The following is a 9,717-nucleotide window of genomic DNA, read 5'->3' as shown; positions in this document are numbered from 1 at the left end:
AATGGTTTGGTGATTTTACTAGTGATGCTCATATTCAGCCAAACAGTGTTTTTTCAGGTTGATCTCATTTGTTCGTCCAAAGAAGCTTGCTGAGAGCATCTGCCGTAATGAATATTTTAATTTATTAGAGGAGTCTTGCCATGCTGGAAAAAATAATTGACAACTCTATAAAAAACAATCCAATCTCTTTTATGCAGAAAAAAAGCATGCAGACATTGATTGCCAGCTATTTAAAAGACGTACCAAAAAGGAAAAGAGAGGAAAGGAAAAATAAAAAAAAAGCAAAACCCAAGCAAGAGCAGGGTGGAAACCCGCGGGGACGTTTGCCCGCGGTGCCGCTGGGTGGCGGGCGGAGCGCAGCCGCTGCTGCGGCCATGTCGTGCTGGAGGCGCGGGTGCGCAGCGCGGCCGGCAGGGGGCGCCGCTCTGCCCCCGCAGCGCCGGGGGTGCGGGTGCCACAGACATGTATGAAAAATCCTTTCCGTAGGATTTTTTCTCCTGAGAAGCTGAGAGGCCTCAGGAACAAAACGTAAACAATGATTATCTGCTGCTGTGGAATGCAACAGGTGGATCTGTGATTGGGCTCATGTTGTTTCTAATTAATGGCCAATCACAGTCCAGATGTCCGGACTGACTCGGTCAGTCACAAGCCCTTGTTATCATTCCTTTTCTATTTTTGGCTAGCCTTCTGATGAAATCCTTTCTTCTATTCTTTTAGTATAGTTTTAATATACTATATATCCTAAAATAATAAATCAAGCCGTCTGAAACATGGAGTCAACATTCTCGTCTCTTCCCTCATGCTAAGACCCCTGCGAACGCCATCCACAGGGGAGCTCGGCTGGCACCGGGGGCCTGCTCTCAAACCGCGTGGTAATTATCTCTGTTCCATGCAAAACCAAAACAAAACAGCGCCCCACCCCGCCCCCCCTCCCCAAAAAAAAAAAAAGGAAAAGCAGGGATTACATCATTTGTTCTTAAAGCGAGTGGAAATCCTTTTTCCTTGAGGAGTGGAGGGAGACTGTTTTTCCCGCAGCCTCCTGCAGGTGGAGAGCTGGAGGCTAATTTAAGGTTTGATGCTGTCGGACACAGAAGACAACTCCGCTCCTAATCTCAGACAGGAATTTCTTGAAGTCAGAATGGTCGATCTTGATTCAAGTCGCCGCCTCATCATAAACACAGCCTTTTTCTATTATTATTTTTTGTATTATTATTTTTTCTATTATTATTGTTTTTTTCTATAATTATTTTTTCTATAATTATTTTTTCTATAATTATTTTTTCTATAATTATTTTTTCTATAATTATTTTTTCTATAATTTTATTTCTATTATTTTTTCTATTATTTTATTTCTCTATTATTTTTTCTCTATTATTTCCATTTTTTCTTGTTTTTTTTCTATTTGTTTTCTTCTTTTTTCTTTTTTTTTTTCTGATTGATTAGAGCTGTTTCGGTTCACAGATGAATACAGTTCAAATGAAAAACGGTGCTTTCAGTGGACAAAGCCGAAGCTTCCATCAGCTTCTCATAGAAGTCTCCCTGTAGCCCCCATCCCCTGTTACAAAACCTCACTGCATAACCCCAGTACAATTGCCAAAACACATAGTCCTGGAGGGGATTGCTTCTGTCTTCACAAGCACGTGTAACAGTCCAGTGCTTGCTTCAGAGCTGGGTAGACAGTGGCTCAACAGAGTTGCAGTAATCAGTTTTCTGCCAAAGAAAATAAGATATACAGGCAGTAAGGAGGGTAAAGGGAGCATGTTGGAGAAGGCTTATTCCAAATTGTTGCTTGTAAAATATGCAATATTTTGGTGATCTTTGAAAAGAAGAATGCTCTCCTCTGTGAAAAAAAATCCAAACCCTCTTTGTAATCTCATCCTGAGTAATTTTGTGTTCTGTGAGAATCCTGTTGCTAGTAGTGAAACTGATTAGAGTATTGTCAGATGTGCTTTGATACTGTATGAGAAAGCTAGTGCAATCATTGAAATTATTAGCATGGGGTAAAAAAGGATGATAGTAGCATCAATGAATGAAGGGAGTGAAACTGAAATAGGAAAAATATTGATAATACCGAAAATACTTTGCTGATGACTTGTGTGTTGAGAACCCCTGGCTTTTATTAACAAAATAGATAAAATGTCACAGGTATCCTAGGCAGACATTATTTCTTTATCCTGAATACTAATTCATTTTACTGAAGCCTTTTTGATTTGCTTTTCTCCCCCAGAATCACTTAGATTCATTGACAGAATCCCAGTATTCTGAGAGGAAAAGTTTTCCAGCTGATTTTTAAAACTATATTTATTTCTATAACATAGTAAAGATAGTAATTTGAGGTTTTCCTCATCTTTCAGTGTGAAACTTGTATAGGTCATGGGACATGGCTAGTCAGAATATTTTTGTAGACATGGACTTTTGCATTCTCTTCTCTTCCAGCTGTGAAAATACAGTTGCAAAACTAAATCCAGTTTATGTTGGTAACTGTTTTTTCCCAAGGTTCCGAAGAAATTATTACCTCTCTGATGAAGGCCTCTACTGAGGAAGCTGTGACTTCAAATGCAGCAAAAATTGGTGAATATAGTCACCATGCAGGACTCAGATGTTGAATTTAAACATGATTATAATGACGGTTTTTATCACCCAGGTGATGCTAGTATGATGAGTGTTGATGAGATCCTGTTGCTGATTCTACTAGATTTTCTTCCTTTAGAAGATGTTGAGGCCTATGCAGTAGAGGAAATAAAATAGTTGGAAGCACATTTTGAAGCAAAAACTCCAGGCAGAAGTAGCAGGGGAAAAAAGGTCTCTGTCCTTCAAAGTGTTGCTCTTCATATTTTGTTTTATGAATATTATGAATGTTTGCGCTGGTGTTGACAGGCAGCAGGAGGAGTAGGCCAGGAAAACACTTAACTGAGAATGACGAAACTGAACTTATTAGACCAAGTGTTTTCTTGAAAAGAGAGTTAGAAGTGTAAGATTTATCTGCTTTTTATTATTTGGGCAATGGGGAGAAAAGGTTTTGCTTTGATCTATAGTATTTTTCCATTTCAAAGCGTGATACTGATCAACAATTAAGTACTTTCTGACCAGGTCAATGTCAGGTCTTACATACTAGGAAACTGTTTAATAAGTCTGTCTGAAAGTACTGATATTAAGCATGATATCTGAAATGTTTATTCATCCTTTGCCATAGCCCAGAGAATGGCTTGGACCAGATCCCCTTCCACAGTCATCTTCTGAGAAAGGTGTACTTTTTGAACAGTTCTCTTACTTTAATGGCCCAAGAATGTACCAAATATTGACACTGAGTGTCATAAATTGCCCCTGTCTGAAGGCAGGTACAGTTTGCTCATATGTAATATAGCTAATGTACCTACTGTTTTTCCATTTTGACAACCTTAAAGTGGTATCTTTGGGCCTCAGGTCACTAGCCTCCCAGACCTCTGTGCCTCCTGGGAAAGTCTGGGGGGGAGGAATGCTAACTATGTGAGAGGAAGACTGAGGTAAGTGTTCATATTAGCAGACTGAGACTGCAGGATGTGCATCCAATATTGCTATTTCTTGTCTTTCTTTAAATATTGTGGTGATTATGAGAGGTCTTCAGTAACTGGAGAAAGCTAATCAATATGCCCACTTTCAAAAGGGAAAGGAAAGACATTCAAAGAGCTGTACACAGCACAGTCTCATCTCAGTTCCTGGGAAGATTATGAAAGAAATCTTTCTGGAAGCCATTATTAAGCACAGCAAGGTAAATAATGTGATTCATAAAGCCATCATAGCTTTACTGAGGACAAACCATGTCTGACTAACCTGATTACATTCTGTAATGAGGCACCTGTCTCTACACAAGAGTACAAGAGGTAAATGATCTTGTTTACCTTGACTAAACCAAGTATTTTGACATGATTTCTTAAAGCATTAGGGACTAGTGACCAGAACACAGGTGAGAAGGCAGCTCCACTGTATGTCTCAAAGGACAGAGGTGTACAGCATGATGTCTAAGGAGTGGCTACATTTTAGAGGCTGATACTGGTGCAAATATTACTTAACAATTTCATCATTGACCTGGATGATGGCAGGGAAAGTGCCCTTTTGTTTGTAAACGACAGCAAAATGGGTGGCAGAGCGAGTCAGCCTGTACACTGGGCTATACACAGGGATAGCATTCAAAGGGACCTCAGCTAACCTGACTATGAGGTACCTGGTGGAATTTGTTAAGAACTGACTTACCTGGGCTGGCACAACCCCGTGCAACAGCATTGGCTGGTGAGTGACTTGCCACGAATCAGCTCTTTCAGAAAAGACCCGAGGCTGAGTGAGAATTTAAACGTGAGTCAGCGCTGTGTCACAAAGGCTGTCTGCCTGCTTGGTGGTCATAGTATGAGCAGCCTGCACAGCAAGGGAAGTGATTCTTCCCCCTCATTCAGTACTCGAGATTGCATCAGGTGAGTACGGCTCAGAGATGCATCCATCCTTCCCCCACACCCATCAGGAGGCTGCTAAACTGGAACATGTTCAGCGGATGGCTGTCGGAATAGCTAAGGGGGTAGGGCACCATGGAGATTTTCAGCTGTTGAAAACATGGAGTTCTCATTTCAAAAAAGGATAAATTGGTACAATTATTTAGTACAGAATGGTTCTTTAAAAATGGTGTGCTTTTAACACCTAAGATTGTGTGGGTAGAGAAGTTCTGGAGTGAAAAAATCTAATACCTAGGAAGTAGTTTGGAAAGAATACTGTTCTTTCCAAACATACAAAGGTTAAAAAAGAGTAAGAAAGTAGTATTGACCCTTAGTATTCCAATTTGCATTCCCAGAAAGATTAAAAATAAACTGATTAAAGTAATTTTATGATTGGCTTCTTCACTATTCTCCTTTTACGCTTATTCTAGTCTGTTTTGGTTTCCATAGCTACTAGTTTAATTATGATGCACAGAGCTATTTCTAATTACAATATATGCCAGCATAAAATTAATTCTTTGAGTATCTCAAGAAAAAAAACAAAACAGCTTGCAGCTTGTTCTTTGACATTTTATTATTGCAAATTCTGAAGTAGCACCCTAGCACATCATATTCAGTCTGTTCAATTTTATTAAAAAATAAGAAGCCTTTAAATATATACCTGCTTAGATCTGTGTCAAGGGAGACAGGTTACAAAAGGACTGTATTATACCCAAGTCTGGTGCATTAATTTCAAATTATATAGCACTTCTAAATGAGCAGTGGCTATTACAGAAAAAAACTTGTCATACTGAACATCCAATGTCATCTATTCTCTGTCTTTTATCAATGTGAAGTTTCTGTGACATTTTAAAATTTCTCTTAGGCAAATATATGTTTTTTCCTTCCAAAATAAAGACAATGAATTAGATATATCTTCTGTCTTGAAGAACTTGCAAGGGACTCAGGTTCTACAACTGAGTACAGGTGAACCAGACATACAGTTCAGTGAGAAGTTACTCAAGTGCCATGATTGCAGGCTAGGTCAAAAATTAATAATCCTTCTAATTCAGTAAAAGTCTTTCTGTGAGTAAAGAATGTGAATCCAGATCTGAATACATTTCTAAATAAGACCTAGAACTTTAAACTTCTAAAATGATACACTGCCAATGTTTAAAGGTTTTTAAACCAACTCATCTGACACAGTGCACTCCATCAACTGAGACTCCAGGGCCTTGGGACAATTGGTTGATGGGTCAGGAACACTGGTAGTAATTTCCTTGACCTGTCGGTAATGAGGAATTATACTGGTAGGAATAGGCAGATCCATGGGGTCCGTGCATGGCTCCAAGGCTGGTGCAAGCAAAAAAATGTTGGGTTTTTGACTGTGGGGTGATCTATTCACCCCCTCGTCTACACACACCTGACAGGTTCAGCCATTCTCAGAGGGGAAAAGGAAAGGAGTTCTAGCACAGGAGCAAGCAGGGCTCTTTGACAGAGCTCTAAACTAGTCTGGGAAGGGGAATGGGAGAATACCTGGCTGGCCAGTGATCAACAGTGGCATTGTGTGCCAAAACATGAGGAAATGAGCAGTAAGGGAACCCCTCAATTTCCTTCACAAGTGTTGGTTGCAAAGCACCACTCGTGAAAATGTTTCTATACCAATGAATGCAGCTTGAGGAGCAAGCAATGGTGACCTGGAAACTTTCGCCAGGTGCCAGAGACTTGATATCGTTGGCATAAGTGAAACTGGTGGGACAAGTCCTGTGACTGGAGCGCCCTGTTGGATGGTTACAGGCTCTTCAGGAGGGAAAGGCAGGGCAGAAGAGGCAGGGGGGTGGCACTGCATGGAATAGAAGGGTTGGAATGTATGCAGCTGTAAGGGCACAGTTAAGAGCCTCTGGGTGACAATCAAGGGGCAAACAAATAACGTGGATGTCACCATGGGCATCTACTATAGACCCATCACTGTGCTCTGTACTATTCTCTCCTAATTTTTCCTTCTTTCCTTCTTATTTTTCCACTTTAGATCCTGATCTTAGAATGGAGGCTTTTCTCCTGCTCTAGTTTTCTTTTTGGAACAACCTCAGAGAAATGTACGGACTGTAATGGGGAAGAGACATTACATGTGCATTTGTGTCCCTTCACACACAGATGTGGGTGCTAGAGGTGCTATACCTAGGCTAACAGAAATCATAAAGTAAAATTCCTCCTTAGCAATGTAATTGCAGAGCAAAATTCTGGAGGATGTATTATGGTCACAGCTAGTCCCAAAAAGGAATTTTTTCTGAGCAAAAAAAAAGAAAACAAAAAGGCAAGGCTATGGTCCAAATGGGTCCCCCCAGGTTGAGATATTCCATCATTCTATGATAGCATGGACTCAATATCAGCAATTGCTCCAAGAGTCCTGGTCTCTATTTTAACATTTTTTCCCTCAGCCATTCTCCTCCATTAGGGTGAACACAATCAATTGCTCATTTTAATAGATCTTTGTCAGAATTGTTTTCTATATCTCTGCTAGGTACAATATATCAGGGTGAATCTAACTCCCACTTTCCTTACCTCTTTTGCCTCATACTAGCAGTATGTAAGAGGTTTTGTAAGAGGTACACAATATTTCTGTTCTTATGGAAATTAAAGCACCAGGGCATCTTTTAGAATAGGGAATTATCAATACTGCTAACAAATCCTGTAGGATATTGTCTAGTTTGTCCTTCACAGTAGAATGCAAAAATTGTCTCTGAAACAGGTGCCCACTTACACCGTGGACAGAAATGCAATGCTGGGTCATTAATAAGGGAACTCATATCAGACTCTGACTCATAATTAAAAATTACAGAAAACTGATGTTGGCACCAGGAAAGATAAGATTTGTACTTAGCCCTCATAAGTGCGTTTCAGCATCTGTTCCACAGAGATTTCTGCCAAATATTCTACCGTCTTTCCACCTCTTTGATACGGGCAGCAAACAACCAGAACATAAAGAGGGGGACAGAAAACTGACTACCAAGATGAAGACAAATACCTTGAGGTCTGTGCCTGTGTATAATGGCATCTGACCTCACAGATCAGCTATTAAAGCTTATAAAATACATGGCTACATACAGCAAGTCAAGATAGCACATATTGTAGAATGAAGATACACAGGATTGGCCATTAAAAAGTTAATCATTAAAGCCATGCTTGCTGACATACAAGTTTGATCTTATTTTCCCTCTATTACCTGGATAAGACAAAAACAACAACAACCTCCTGCCTGAAACAGATACAAAAATCTGCACAGCAACAGCATCTCAGTATCAACTCCCTACAATAATTACATACATTTCAAATGTTTTGCAGAGGTGCCAGCTCCCCATGGCCCTTAACAACTGCAAGTAGGGCAGACAGAAATTCTCATTACGCATCAGTGGTGGGTTTGCAGGTCTGGGGGACTAGAGCATCACACAGATGTTTTAGGAAAAATAACAGTACATATTTGAAAGATCTTTTTATGACCATTGTGTAGGTTATCCGCTCAACAGCAGACTCTAGACACGTCTTCAGAGCCATGAAGTGCCAGCACAAGTAGCACATTTATGTCCTTAGCAGTGAGATGAAATCATAAGCCATCTGTATGGGATGCTATCTAGGAAGCAGGTGAATTAATTCATTCTTTGTTACAGGTCTTTTGAAATTTGTTGGTTTCAACTTCAAACACTGCCAACCCTATGGGATACCAGCCATAGAGCATCCGTCCTCTGGAATTGCTTTCCAGCCCTTGTGCCATGCAGAAGACAGAAAGGGAATCAAAGCCAACTACTCTGTGTCCCAGGAGTTCTGTACAGTGGGTCTGTCTGAACAGCCTACAGAGTATTTTTGGTTTTGGCTGAGCACTCAAATCAGCCCACTTTGGGGCTGAAGTGAGGCTTGCAAGGCACAGGAAAGTACATGATAATCTTGGAGAAGAACTGTAGTCTTCTTCCACAGCATCTGGTGGGTGCCCTGCTAGGATAACAGGCATGAGGGAGGGTAGGTTTAGACCAGATATTAGGAAGAAATTCCTTACTGTGACAGTGCTGAGGCGCTGGAACAGGCTGAGGAGAAGTTGTGGATGCTCCATCCTTGGCAGCATCTGAGGCCACTCAGATGCGGCTATGAGTCATTTCCTCCAGTGACAGGTGTTCCTGCCCATGGCAAGGGGGTGGTACAACATGATCTTTAAGGTCCCATCTAACCAAGGCCATTCTGTGATTTTGTGAAGGACATGTGAATCAACTGTAGAGCTGAATGTGCCGAGCTTGAGTCTACAGAACAATGCTCTCCTCATTCAGGAATGCTGTACTTTTTTCTGATCATGTCTAATCCTGTTTGCTAATCCAAATGTCAACAGATGTCTTTTCATTAAATAAAAAAATATATATACACGCATATAAACTTTCTCAATAGCCAAAGAGCTATCTTCTCCTCATTATAGCATTCTAAATGGCTAGTGATCCAAAAAGGGGCTTTATGTCATTAGTGGCAGTCTTCTAGGAAATTATCCCATTCCTTTGGTTTGCAAAAGTGTCTTTTCAGCCACACAGATGGAAGATTCCTTTCGAACTGTGGGGGTTACATCACACTCGGGCTGCTCATCTCTACCTGGTCCTCCAACGAGCTATCGCTCATCCAATCCCTGCAATACATTGCCTTGTCCAATGTCTCAGCAGAAAACAGCTGGGTGGAGTGAACCCACCTACAAACCTGGTTACACTGGAGTGAAGCAAATGGGTCCTTGGGGAAAAGAATCTTCTTCTGACACGTTCTGCCTTACTACTCTGGAGAAAATAACTCCAATACCACAGACACTAGAGCTTCAACCCAGACAGCAATGTGTCTTTATCCACCACACCACATTTTCACTGACTTTTGATTTGTTTTATTTTAGTTTTTAAACGTTTTTAATCCTTTTGCAAATATCGTGGTGTGAATGGCCACCAGGTCAAATGCTCCAACCTGGCAAAAAGGGGATGCCAAGGAAGCCCCAGCAGAGATGCAGATCTCCTCCCTCCACCCTTGCCAGAAGCAACCGGAAGAAATAAACCAACCTTTCTGAGCTCTCTGAGCCTTTCAGGCACGGAGGGCAGGCAATGACCCAAGGGCAGGGTCACTGATAAAAGCCTGCCTGGAGGACTTCTGCTCCCATCCATCTCCCTGACGCTATCCAGCTCCTCCCCTCAGCACTCCCTGTGCCGCCCAGCATCCAGCACCCGGCACACATTAACCAGCGCTCTCCAGAGACGGTGCCGCACCGGGA

The sequence above is a fragment of the Molothrus ater genome, chromosome 4 (genome assembly GCF_012460135.2).
Source record: "Molothrus ater isolate BHLD 08-10-18 breed brown headed cowbird chromosome 4, BPBGC_Mater_1.1, whole genome shotgun sequence".
In the NCBI taxonomy this organism is placed as follows: Eukaryota; Metazoa; Chordata; class Aves; order Passeriformes; family Icteridae; genus Molothrus; species Molothrus ater.
This window is presented reverse-complemented; position numbering follows the sequence as displayed.